This window comes from Macrobrachium rosenbergii, chromosome 23, assembly GCF_040412425.1.
Source record: "Macrobrachium rosenbergii isolate ZJJX-2024 chromosome 23, ASM4041242v1, whole genome shotgun sequence".
NCBI classification, from domain to species: domain Eukaryota; kingdom Metazoa; phylum Arthropoda; class Malacostraca; order Decapoda; family Palaemonidae; genus Macrobrachium; species Macrobrachium rosenbergii.
In genome coordinates this window covers 12,699,491-12,713,999 of record NC_089763.1, presented here as the reverse complement: position 1 = coordinate 12,713,999, position 14,509 = coordinate 12,699,491, and positions in this window count along the sequence as shown.

Here is a 14,509-nt window from a genome sequence, read left to right as displayed (position 1 = left end):
TGGTCAATGTCCGTGTGTTTATGGACATGTACGTCAAATAATTCTTGGAAGTTACTGAACTCACTCTTCTCTCCCTTGAATGTGGGCAGAGGCAATTCCTTCAATTTAGGCAATCGGGTTGTGGGTTGGTCTTATGATCTCACTACCTCGAGATCAGCAGATTCTAGACAAAACAAGCAATTGGGCTGTAATGACTAACGAGAGGTGACTAACAAAGGAGGAAGGAGCAAAACACAACCAAAAAAGTAAACTTAATATTAATTTATTATTTACAAAATTTACAAGTGAGTCAGGTCCAGGAGAGGAAAAAACTTAAAATGACCAAATCAATAAACAAACACATGAGAAAGCAACATAAAATTCACGAAATTAAACAATTCAAAAGAATCATAATAATACACAGGCAGCATAATATAAATAACAATATTAACAACAAATAATAAACAAGCAGCACAAAGGAATAAATCAAGAGATGTTAAACCAACACTGCAGGACAATTCAGGACAATTAAACAGAGTCGACACGACAACCATCTAGTCCTCAGGAACAGTTCTCCAACACTGGATGCCCACGACAGATTCGAGACGACAACCATCGCATCTAAAAAAACGCTCTCCGCTGCTCTGCTGCCAAGACTTGCTGCTGGCCTGGGCCTGACTGATGTCTAGTCCTCAGGAACAGTTCTCCAACACTGGATGCCAATGACAGAGTCAAGACGACAACCATCGCGTCCAAAAAATGCTCTCCTTTGCTCTGCTGCCAAGACTTGGTGCTGCCCTGGACCTGACTGACGAAGTCTGACACCATCCAGCAGACGTCAACTCGCAAGCAAGAAAAACAAACACAAACAAAGGAGGCAACAAGGGAACAATTGGCCAACGATTGTTCTCACACCTCCCTACCTAACAGAAAAAAAATTTACCAAAAATTTTTTTTTTTCAATCACAAAAATACTCCCCCTGATGTTGTCACACCCCCGCCAGCCAAAACAGAACCAGTCCTGGCCTAAGGTCGCCAATCTTATGATCTCACTACCTCGAGATCAACAGGTTCTAGACAAAACAAGCAATTGGGTTGTAATGACTAATGAGAGGTGACAAACAAAGGAGGAAGGTGCAAAACAAAATAAAAAAATAACCTTAATATTAATTTATTGTTTACAAAATTTACAAGTGAGTCAGGTCCAGGAAAGGGAAAAAAAAAATTAAAATGACCAAATCAATAAACAAACACATGAGGCAGCAACATAAAATTCACGTAATTAAACAATTCAAAAGGATCATAATAATACACGTGCATAAAGGAATAAATCAAGAGCTGTAAAACCTACACTGCAGGACAACTAAACAGAGCTGGCACAACAACCGTCTAGTCCTCAGGAACAGTTCTCCAACACTGGACGCCCACGACAGAGTCGAGACAACAACCATCGCGTCCAAAAAATGCTCTCCACTGCTGTGCTGCCAAGACTTGCTGCTGCCCTGGACCTGACTGACGAAGTCTGACACCATCCAGCAGACGTCAACTCGCCAGCAAGAAAAACCAACACAAACAAAGGAGGCAACAAGGGAATAATCGGCCAACGATTGTTCTCACAATTGGTTTCCGGATGTAAGAGTCCCAATTCGACTCATAAGTAGTGTGGTCATTCTCGCTGCTCGATTGAATGACTGCTGCACTTGATCATGCGTTATTGATTCTATATACAAAGTTCTCAACTGCTGTTCATCAGTTTTAATTCTGTTCAACAAGTTCTGATACACAGTGACATGATGTGACTCAAGGAGTATCCCTTGAGCACATACCAGATTGTCATCTAGGAGGCCCAAGATGGCTTCCATTTGGGCTTCATTGCTGGCTGCCATTTTGTGAATGTGTGGGAAGGTGACTACTTATTTATGTTAACTTAATCTGTAAGTGAAAAAAGGAGCGTACTTGGCAAACAATACAAAGGGGTTACAAGGAAATGACGCCAGCCCAAGTAATGTTATGTTACTCTCACCAAACAGTTAAAAGCAATACACAGCCCCCTGTCCTCCTAGCTAACTCTGGCGTACTTGCTCGCCTCAGATGAGCCTCATTATTCGATTCAAGAATACGCCTCTGATATGCTTATCAAAGTGCACGTAGTTGGACATTCTTCCGGCTAAATAACCTAGGGGGTTCACGGGAATGTGGTGTACACCATAATGTTTTCTATGTACGCAATACTGGCGGCTTCTCGTGTTCAGAGTCTTTACTCAGGCGTAATACTCCGATGGATTTATGCGAAAACGGTTCGTTTCGCTATATAGCCGTTCTTCGAGGTTACAAATGGCCACAGTTGTAGTGACCGACCTGACTCTTTCAATGAACACCTTGAGTCTATCCCACCATGGTATCTGCAGATTCCCTAGCTAAATCATTCCCCCCGAGGTACACAACAGCCAAATTATACCTCCTGTTCCAGAAAGGAAGCTCGCTAGATTCTAGGCTAGCTATCAGGCCTCTGGGCCTACGATAAATTTCAATTTCTACACCCTCAGTCTTGGGCAAATGGGCTGGCAGCTGTGAGTGCCCTACTACCAAAACTCTGAATACCATGCCTCGCTCAACCTCCCACGGAGGACTAGCACTTGGGTTGATCGGGTTGATCCGGTTCGAAGGACCACTAAAATGTCGGGAATTGCCTTGACAGATGTTACTGTATTTTCGTTGTGCCGATAACTGCACGATCAACCCACGATCTACGAAAGTGACTTAGCCCCCATGCAAGGATAAACGGGTCACATATCAGGTTTTTTCAATTTATTTACAAAAATAAAACCTTGCATAACAATCACACAAAGCCCCCTCAAAAAAAGACACACTAACGAACTTGCAAGCTCCGTACCTGCAACACGAAACAGGTGGGCCACACAACTGCCCTCAACCTCTAAGAAACCACCAAAACTTAATCACAACTAATGCAACGCCACCACAGCATACAAATGCCCAAACAGTTATCCTTACCCAATCATTCTCACTACAACCACACAGGAACACTCACCGCTGCAGACTTTACACCAACCTTTGGTAGCCCAAACACACACGTCTGTTACTCATGGGATCTCTGGACTGACAAGGAAGAGACAAGCGCACGTCAGTCTCAGTTCCCTGTCCAGGCGGTTGCTAACTGAGTAAACTCACTTCCAGTTACTCAGGCTTAAGGACCCCAAACTCAGAACAAATCACTCAAACAAGCGACAAGATGAAACAGGACGTTGCATACTGCGGCAGTATGTGCATTTCAGCAAAATATGCAATAACAGTTGTATTTATGACGTGCCTTGTCTAGTAAGTTCCTGCCATTCTGTGAGCCCCATAGAATCGGCAGGAGTTTGAAGCGAAAAAATCCCGTGCACTGAACTTTTTTGCGACAGTGCACAAAAACAATGTAATGTGAATAAATTGCATAATGGTGTTTCTCTCGGTAGCACGCAAAACAAACATTCTATCCTAACTATAAGAGTTCCCTGGACTTTTTCATAGTCCCACATCGTTCCTCCTGAAGGAATAAATGCTTATCACACAATATTATGTTTTGCCCTCGCAGAGTCAATATCCCATTTTCTCTAGTTGGGTTAGAGCTGCTTTCCTTTAGGGTCTACCCTGAGTTCTGGGTACATACACTGTATTCTGTCTTTTGCTACTATCATCGCCCACTGTCTGAACTGTTATCAACTAGTTCGTGATTGCCAATATTCACTGCCATATATACACTGTCATTACTACTTTCAGCTGCCATATATTCACTGTCATTACTATTTTCCGCTGCCCAGGTGCGGATTTACATTGAGGCTAATGAGGCTGCAGCCTCAGGCCCTGGGTACTGAGGGGGGCCCCGATGAGGCGATGATTAAAAAATGTAAGTGATGCCACCGATTATCTGTGACTACTTATCTACGACATCGGCAATACTCGTCTCATATGTAAATTATACGATCAAATATATGAATTGTTCAGTCTAATATTTTCATTGTTTTTCTGTTGCTCAACTTTGTAATGGAATTACCTCTTTTTTAATACAGTATGATACAGCATAATAGATCAATCGTTTTAATATAAATTAAATGCAGAACCTGCCGAAACATGACACTAACTACTACTGTTCATATCGAAACATGCACTAAAACATAATATGATAAATGTGTACGTGTCTGTTAAAAAGGCCCCTGACCTGAAGTAGCCTCAGGCCCCAAGGACTGCTAGTCCGCGCCTGCCGCTGCCATATATTCACTGTCATTACTACTTTCAACTCTTAGGATTTTGATATCGTTGTTCACTTCACTTCACTGTTTCACAGTTACTGTTTTCTTGTCTCATTCTCTTCCATCATGATAATGTGTTCCATCAGCACGAGACATTTTTCACTTTCACACAGGACTTTCACAGAACGAATGACATCATCCTCTCCCGGGTAAAATTGTATAATTCTTCCATGAGGCCAGAATTTACGACGGCGGTCAATCTTCTTCACTAAGACGATATCATCGCATCTGAGTGGAGTCGCGCACCAGGGCCGAAATCATGATGTTGGCATAGAGCCTGTAGGTATTCAATGCTCCATCATAGCCAAAAAGCACATAGAGCATCAATGAGTTTGAAGTATTCAGCTAGAGTCTTCTTTTTTGTGAAGGTATCAGACATACTTTTATTCAGCAACTGAATGGTCCTACCTCGTCTGAGATGTGACAGAGTGAGAACCTCATCCTACTGAGTGTCTCCACAATAAGTAAGAGGATGGTTGTTGACGATACTCCGCCTCTTTAACTAGTGTTCTTGCCTATTCCTTGTTAAACAAGGCTCTGTCAAGTGAGACTGCCAGGGCATGCTTTGTCACCCTGATTAGTCTCAAACATTTCGCCCTTCCAAGGCAAACATGGAGTTTGGAAGCACCACTGGATTTCTTTTTCTCTCAAGTACGACTGAGTTACGTCCTCATCACAGAGATCGGCTAACAAGTCATTTGCTGACTTGAATGTGGCGTGGTTGTCAGAGTAGATAACTGATGGGGCGCCGTGACAGGTGGCAAATCTACGAAGGCACAAGATGAAAGTGTCAGCACTGAGGTTAGTCACCAGATCCAGGTAGACGGCACAAGTGCTGAGACATGTAATTGCTTAATGTCTGCCCAGCAGAACAGCACATCCACAGGATTCTGCTTGTGGGAACTTGCTGCAAGTCGAATCATCATTCCTGTAGAATAAAAAAGATACCCCCATGCCCTGTTGGCAATGAATGTGTGCTTGTTTTCAATTTTGCTACCCACCTTTGCAATAGCTGCTTTACTATCTCCCCAAATCATTACTTTACTAAATTTGAAGGTTAGGCTTAGATATTTGGCTAATCTGGCCCTGACAAGTAAAGCCATCAGCTCTAATTGTGGGATAGTTAGTGTGCGTTTCTTACGAGGGGCAGTTCTAAGCTTTGCTCTTCAAAGGTAAGTCTCCCCATTGACATTTCTAACATAAGCTACTCCCCCATAAGCTTTCGTGGAAGCATTACAAAAAACATGTAATTCTGAATTCTCTGAAACTACTCCCCTTTTGAACTTTAATTGACCAATTTCCATGAAATCAGCGAGTATTTCTCTTGCTTCTGCTGCTCTCTCAGGAGTTAGCACATCGTCTCAACCCAATTTCTCATTCCACAGAACTTGCAAAAATGTTTTACTTTGACAAAAATTGGGGATACAAGGCCTAAAGGGTCAAAGTTGGACACAACCAAGGACAGGATCTTTTGTTTGGTGGGTACCCATTTCTGATTTATCACTTCTTTCCCCTTGAACAATTTGAGTGACAAAGTATTGGATTCGACAGTTCCAAATCAATTCAAGAATTGGAATTTCTACTGGCTCTTCAACATGAACTTCATTATCAAATTTTGAATTGTTTCTAGTCCATACCCTGAGTGGCATGTGAGTGCATTCCAAAATTGCTTTGACTTGAACTGAATCTTGCATCATTTAGTCATCTACGTGAGTTTGGATCACATTGGAATATTGCTGATGGTACACGGGATCATGACTGAAACGAGCTTCTAATGATTTCATGTGAACAATTGCAAGCTTATAGTTGGTAGTCAGCCTCTCGCAATCACAGAACAGAAGACTGACCTGGTAGCCTTACGAGGTTTGTTTAACGCTGCTCACAACACGTCACATTGTGGTGTGGTCACAACAGTGAATTGCTCATAGGACCAAATGCCCAGCGTGTCCAGTCTCCACCACTCATCATCATGCTCAGTCTCTTGAATTCTACACACACGTAATGTTCTTATGACAGATGTATCAATGCCTGTCTAGCCCATACTGGCAGTCTTCCATAAGGGGACACTCCATTAGGTGTTACAAAATAATTGAAATAATCAGCGCCAATCAGAATTTGTACAATTTTCAAGTGCGTCACTTTCACCTCCTAATCAGCAACCACATGTAACCTTTTTGCTGCAAATGCTCTCTTACATTCTGTAATGAAAACCTCAATTCATCTTCAAGGCTTTATTCAGCTAAGATCCCGCCACAGAGAGTTACAGCAGTCAACAGAGTAAAACACACTGGGATTGTCAAAAGTAAACAAATACAACACGGACAGAGAAAACAACCATTACTAACAACAGAATGCAGATAAACATTCAAACAGGTCATTATGGCAAATGCCAATTTACCACATTCACCCCGGCTTTAATAACATTGTTATACCTTATGAAATATAAATATTTTATATAAATACCATAAGCGTCATCTTACAAAAATACATTCATAGAACTACATTTTTACAAGAACAATTAGTCATAGGCCAGCCGATCTACAGGACGACGTATGCGTTGTGAACGTCTAGGGGCAACTGACAACTCATCATCATTATTAGAATTTGTAACATCATCACCGATAGACCGTTCAAGATTCTTTATTGACAGATTCAACCTCATCCTCAAGCTGTGTCTTGCCGGTCCCCAGTGGAGGTGGCACAGCGCGAGGACATCGAGCTAAATCACTGATAGCCACAGTATCCTCACGTCCGTCCTCAAATCTAACATGTGCATATGAAGGGTTGGCTTCTAGTAGCTGAACTACTTCAACGAGAGGATCTTCCTTTCTACACACGTGTCTTCTCAGAAGAACAGTTCCCGATTCGCACAACCAAGTGGGAAGACTCATTCCGGAGGAGGTCTTTCGCTGAAAGATGAACATTCTCTCATGAGGGGTTTCACCAGTAGCAGTGGAAAGCAGAGTGCGAATCGAATGCAATGCATCATCAAGAACCATTTCCCAAGCAGTTGGCGGTAAATCACGAGACTTCAAGGCAAGCATCATGGATTTCCATATGGTCCCAACAAAACGCTCACATTGGGCATTACCAGTTGGATGATAGGGTGTAGAACGACTTGTTGTGACGCCATGTTTAAGGAAGAACGATTTGAGTTCAGAGGACATAAATGATGCTCCTCTATCGGAGTGCACGTAGTTGGGCAGACCAAAAGTCGAGAACAGCTTAGTGAGACATGAAATAATGGTAGCGGCCGTCATATCCTTGCAAGGAAAGGCGAAAGGAAATCTACTGTATTCGTCAACAATTATCAATATGTAGTGATTGCCAGCATGTGAAGGGGATAGTGGACCTTTGAAATCAACATTTAAACGATCAAATGGTTTCACGGCTTGTATCAGTTGAACCGGTGGGGCACGATAAAAACTAGGTTTGCACTTGCTGCAGGTTGGACAAGATGATATTACCCTTTTGACCTCCTCCAAAGAATAGGGAAAATTTCGAGCTTTGATGAAATGCATAAACCTAGTAACTCCTGGGTGACAGAGACACTCGTGCAGTTGATATAACTGTTGAGTATGAATAGCCGAGCACAAGTTTCGTGATAAAGCATCAGCTGCAGCATTCAACCTACCAGGCCGATGCTGGACATCAAACGAATAGGGCATAAGTTCTACTTTCCATCACAGAATTTTTTCATTTTTATTTTTCCTTTATGCTTGCCATCAAACATGAAAGAAACAGACTTTTGATCGGTTACTAGTGTGAAGTGCTTTCCAGTCAGATAATGGCGCCATTTCCTTACAGATTCGATAATTGCATGCCTCCTTCTCAACACTGCAATGTCTCTGTTCGGCACTGGTGAGGATCTCGAGAAAAGGCCACTGGACCTCCATCCTGGTTTAAAGTAGCTCCAATGGCAAAGTCAGAAGCATCGGTTTCAACAGTAAAAGGCAAATTTTCGTCTACAGCAGCTTTGACAGACGAAGATATGGCATCCTTCAAATTACTGATAGCACCAACAGCTTCTGGAGAGAGTGGAAGAAAGGCATTGACGAGAGGGCGAATCCTTTCAGAAAAACGAGGAATCCAGCGAGAGTAATAAGCAAAGAGGCCTGTCAATCGTTGCAGCGACTTCTTAGTCTGCGGAACAGGCTTGTTCATCAGGGCCTCTAGACGTGAAGGATCAGGTCGCAGCTCATTATGACTAATTTCATAGCCAAGTATACGTATTGAGTGAGAGGACAGAACACACTTAGCTTCATTCAGTATCATGTTATAACGACGAGCAGCTTCCATAAACCTTCTAAGGTTTTCGTCGTGTTCTTCTTAGTATTGCCACAAACAACGATGTCGTCAAGATAAGCATAAACACCCTCTAGACCATTCGTTCTAATGATATCATTAATAATCCTCTGAAAAGCTGCCACTCCGTTGGTGAGACCAAAACACAGCCTAGTAAATTGATAGAGCCCGCTGTCAGCTTCAAAGGCAGTATAAGGTCGATCTTCCTCTGGTAATGGGACCAGAAGATAAGCACTCTTTAAATCCACAGAACTAAACACTTTGTACTTGGCTATTTCATTGACTAGGTCGTCTATGTTAGGAAGAGGATATGCATCCAGGTAGGTGAATTTATTAATAGTCTCCGAATAATCGACAACCATACGTCTCTTATTCCTGTTGTGAACAACCACCACTTGAGCACGCCATGGCGATGTACTGTGTTCAATTACACCCTCTTCAAGAAGACGATCGATTTCTGTCCTTATAAACTCTGCATCCGAAGTACTATATCTTCTCGATCTCACAGCAATAGGATGGCAATCAGGAGAAAGATTACGGAATATTCTAGGGGGCGTGATTGACAACGTAACTAATGCAGATAATTCAAGTTTAGGTCGAGTGCCGCCGTATGACACAGTCACACTAGAATGCTTATTAAGAAAAGGGATTCCAAGAATTACATCCGCACAAAGTCCAGGTAGCACAAGAAATTTGACACTGGAATACTCACGTCCATTGACTACAATGTCAACATTGCAAGATACAGACGTTAGCGCTGTTATTCAATCACCTCAGGGGATTTGGCTGTCCCTACCTTTGAGCACAAAAGCCTCAGGAATTGAACTTGCTATTGCACTGGAGCAAATTGACAAACTTAGTCCCCTGTTAGGCAGGGAAGGGATAGTCATTAACTTAGTGAACAAGAAACTTGTCATGGGGGGAGTCTATCCTCAAGCTGTCAACTTTTGTGTAAGTCAGATTATTCAGCAACTGAACTGCTCTAGACTTCCACATTCGTACTTTGAGCAATGTTGCGATTGTGACGACATCTTCCAACTCCTCAAAGCCCAAGATTAAACAACCATCAACCGCTGCTCGTGTCAAACCTTACCCCTTTTGCAACAAAGGGCATTCCGCGAATGCTTTTGTCAGTGTGAACAACTGTAAGAGGGTCTTATTGCAAAACCAACACTGTTTCAGTTGCCTTGTGAAAGGACACTGTAGTCATGAGTGCAGTAGTAACCAAAATTGCAAAATCCGTGGAGGATGTCACCATAGCCTCATTTATTCCAATAACGTAAAATCTAATTCAAATCCTAACATAGCTTCACCTAGTAACACCTTTCCTAGATCCAACCTTGTGTCTAAAGCCACCACTCAGACCTAAAACCAGCAAAAAGAGAGCCTGAAGAGAAAGCATACATAAACAGTCAATGTAACAAATCAGACAAGAAGCTGTCTATTAATGCTAGGCAACTGAATTCTTCAAGTGGTGTGGACTTGTCACCTACTTTATTGCATACTGCTTCAGTTACAATTCGTGGTAATAATAATAAAGAATGTGTGACCCAAGTATTTTTTGACACCGAAAGCCAAAAGAGCTTTATTTGTAGCCATTTGGCCACTGAATTGGACTAACCCATTGCCAAAAAGGTTGCACTGAATACTGCTCCTTTTGCAACTGACGTGATGGAGGGGGAGTTTAACATAGTAGCGTGCCAGCTGAGAATAGGCCAACAAATCCTGAGATTATGGTTGTTAGTTCATTATAAAGTAAACACGCCCATTCACAACGTTGGGCTAATGAATGTGTGGTAAATTGGCATTTGCCATAATGACCATCGGCCTCACCAACGCAGTGCTACTTCGCAACACATTAAAATTCAACGCAGTAGTTGATGGACATCGATTAAATTGGATTGCAATTGCTATAATTACTTGAAGCCTTGTGGTCAATCTTAGCAGGTGGCCGGTTGCCCAGGAAAGACACACCGAGAACACGTCCTGTCTATAGCATGGCTAGAGAATGAGTGGTGAGCGATGCTTTGCTTGGCTTCAGCAAAGGGTGTCTTTTTCAGAAATCTCAGGTTTTTAATTACATTACAGCAAGCAAATTTCTTAGTTCCAGAATTCTAATTAATCAAAAGTACAATGTACAGCGCATTCCTTAAGAATAAAATACATATAATAAATGAAATAATAATAGCATTTCCAAATCAGAACCATCACTTAAACTTCCACGTCGTCATTACTTGCCACGTCGTCGTCATTACTTGCCACGTAATCGTACATTTGCCAATTCTGCTAATATCTAAACTGACTAGATAGGAGGTTTTGTTGGAAAAATCCCTGCAGAAGATTTTGTCGACAATATCCGTTGTCGAATCTTCCCCAGATTCCAAGACCAATTCGTTTCAAATCAAGTTTGCGCTTCTGATCTCAAAAGTCAAGACAAGATACTGGCGCAAGAATTGTGCCTCACTGATGGTGATGGTGTATACCTCAGTGTGAAACTGGTCAACCTGCAGCCAGCAATATGATTTGGGAAGATTCGGGGCCTATTCTGGGAGTTAAATGACTGCAGATTATACCAGTGTACAATATCAGTCATACAACCAGCTTTAAATGTTGCTGCATGGTTATGCCAGTGTAAGGGCGACAAATCACGCCTCTCTTTCCTTGTGTTTCTCTTTTCAGATGTACATTAATCACGTCATGTATTTTACCTGTCTTTGTTTCAGAATCTTTGTGTACCTCATCTTATGCATCATTGTACGGCCTTCCTGCCGATATGTATATGTACCTTTTATATTCCATGTAACAAATGTTGTATGTATTTTTATGCTTGCCAGAAAACACAAATTGTGTATGGACGCAGTGGGGGGCATTGGGTCACCCGCTCCCTTTCCATCCGCTTTTTGTCTTATAAAAACCTGTCGAGAATAATAAAGAATCAGTCTTTCACTCCTGACTTTTCTTGAAGCCTCACACTGGTGACCCGGGTCAGGGACAGGTAGCGTGGTTTTGGCCCAGCCATTAACGGACTAACTACGGCTGCACCCTACCATCTTTAGCAGACTAACTACAGGATAAAGTTTAGGCCTCTCAAAAAGGACACGTTTTGGAACTTCATTCGACCTCTCGAACAAGTCAGCACCATTAACGGACTCAATACTGTGCATTTTCCTGCATTTTGGTGCGTGAGCAGTCAAGATGTCAGAAGTAGAACCTCAATGTGAACCCGCAAGCATTGTCTGCATGCCTCTCTCACCAACAAAGCCAGACACGGTCAAACTTCCCCCGTTCTTGTGCCAAAACACAGCATCATGGTTCCGGCGCACATCTCAGACGATGCTACAAAATCAGACAGTCATGACAGTGCTCCCAGAAGAAGTATTCAATAGAATCTCCCCCTGGCTGGACATGCAACTAGACAAAGTCACTTACACAGACTTAAAAAACAAACTGCTGAATTCCTACTCCATGCCCGTGTCCAAGAGAGGACAGCGCGCATTCGACCTATTATCCCAGCCCCTCGGAGATGCATCACCCAGGGAAGCCTGACAAAAGCAATCTTCCTTCGGTGCCTCCCACAGGAAGTTGGGCGCCAGATAAGGGGTGCAGAGAACTTGGACATGGATGCCTTAGTTGACAATGCCGAGAAACTATACGAGGCCACCAAGGCCTCGACACACGCTGCCACCCTGGGAGCCTGCAACCTGTCGGAGGAAGATGGCGATGACGATGGAGACATCAACGCCATTTATAAGAAGAGACCGCCATTCAGAGAGCACAAGACATGGCCAAACCCGGCGTGGTGTTTCTACCATAGAAAGTTCGGGACCCATGCCAGAACCTGTAGGCCTCCGTGTTCTTCCACAGAAAACGACAAAGGTGGCCTCAAGTAACAGCTGTGGCCACGAAGCCCAACTCCCCCTACCCAGCAGGGTTTTTCATCACAGATGAGATCTCCAAACGCCGCCTGCTGGTTGATACGGGGGCAATGCAGTCGGTTTTCCCACCATCCAGGGAAGGTTTAGAAAAAATACCCGACTCACTACCCACCCTCATAGCAGCAAACAGAACTCCCATCTGCACTTATGGCACAACGACCCAGGCTATCTCAATCCTGGGGCGCAGATACCACTGGCCTTTCGTCATAGCGGATGTTATGTTCCTTCTGCTGGGTGCAGATTTCCTAGGGCACCACGGACTTCTAGTAGACGTCGCCAGACAATGCCTCCTCGACACAGGGACGTGCCATTCCTGTCAGCTCTCCACATGACCCGGGATGCCCTCCATCTGCTCCACAGCCCCCAACAGCTACACGTCCCTCCTACAGGAGTTCCCAGACGTGTTCAAACCAGAACTACGCCAGTCACCTGTGGCTTCGGCAAAGCACGGCATCTCCCACCACATCACCACGACGGGCCCACCAACCCATGCCAAGCTCCAACGTCTGTCCCCCCAAGAAGTTACAAGACGCCAAACGGGCCTTCACAGAAATGGAATGCATGGGCATCTGTAAAAAGGCATCAAGCCCATGGACGTCCCCTCTCCACATGGTAAAGAAATCCAATGGTTCATGGAGGCCCTGTGGGGACTATCGGTGCCTGAATTTGGAACAATACCAGACCACTACCCCCTCCCTAACATGCAAGACCTGATGGTGCCCTCCACAGAGCCAAAATTTTCTCCAAAATGGATCTACTGAAGTCATACTTCCAAGTCCCTGTACATCCCGACGGCGTCCCAAAGACTGCCATCATCACGCCCTTTGGGAGCTACACATTTTCCTATTCCACTTTCGGTCTCAGGAACGCAGGTGCCACTTTCCAGCGCCTGATGCATACCATCTTGGGAGATCTGCCCTTCTGCATCTGCTACGTCAACGACATCCTCAGCCCTTGGCCTTCTTCAGCCGCAAGTTTTCGCCAGCGGAGACTTGCTACAGCACCTTTGAAAGAGAGCTGCTGGCTATCTACCAGGCTGTGAGGCACTTCAAATACCTGCTGGAGGGAACCAACTTCACAATCCTAACAGACCACAAGCCCTTGTTTCACGCATTTGCAAAACAGGGGGCCGCCTGGTCTGCAAGGCAACAGCAGCACCTGACCACCATCTCCAAGTTCTGTTGCAGCATCAGCTACATCCCTGGCAAGAAAAACCCAGTGGCCGATGCTCTGTCAAGAATAGAGATCAATTCCCTTCACCTCGGCATCGACTATGAAGACCTCGCGAGGGAACAAGCAGCAGATCCAGAGACAGCGGACTACAGGACAGCAGTGACAGGTCTCAAATGGGAAGACGTGCCCTTAGTAAACTCGGACACAACTCTCTTCTGCAATGCTAGCACAGGCCACCCATGCCCCCTGGTGCCTGCATCGAGGAGAAAACAAGTGTTCAACATCATCCACGGTCTCTCCCATCCATCGGGGCGCACAACAGCACGCCTCATGACTGGCAAGTTCATCTGGCATGGCATCAACAAGGACGCCCACCAGTGGGCAAGGAGCTGCATCCCATGCCAGACGAGCAAAACATCCCAGCACACTGAATCCAGGATCGGCGATTTTCCCCAGCCTCGTCGGCAGTTCGGCCACATCCACATCCACATCGTCGGGCCCCTTTCGCAGTCGGGGGGAGCCAGATACCTCCTGACAATCATAGACCGCTCCACCCTCTGGCCCGAAGCAACCCCCATGGATGAAGCATCAACAACATCATGCGCAGAGGCCCTCCTCTTCAGTTGGATAAGCCGCTTTGGAGTGCCAGACAGCATCACTACAGACAGGAGACCTGCCTTCTGTCTCTGGGTCTCCTTGGCACGCCTGATGGGTACAACTCCACACAACACAACGGCATACAACCCCACAGCAAACGGCATGGTCGAGAGGGTGCGCTGCTCTCTTAAAGCAGCTCTCATGGCACGC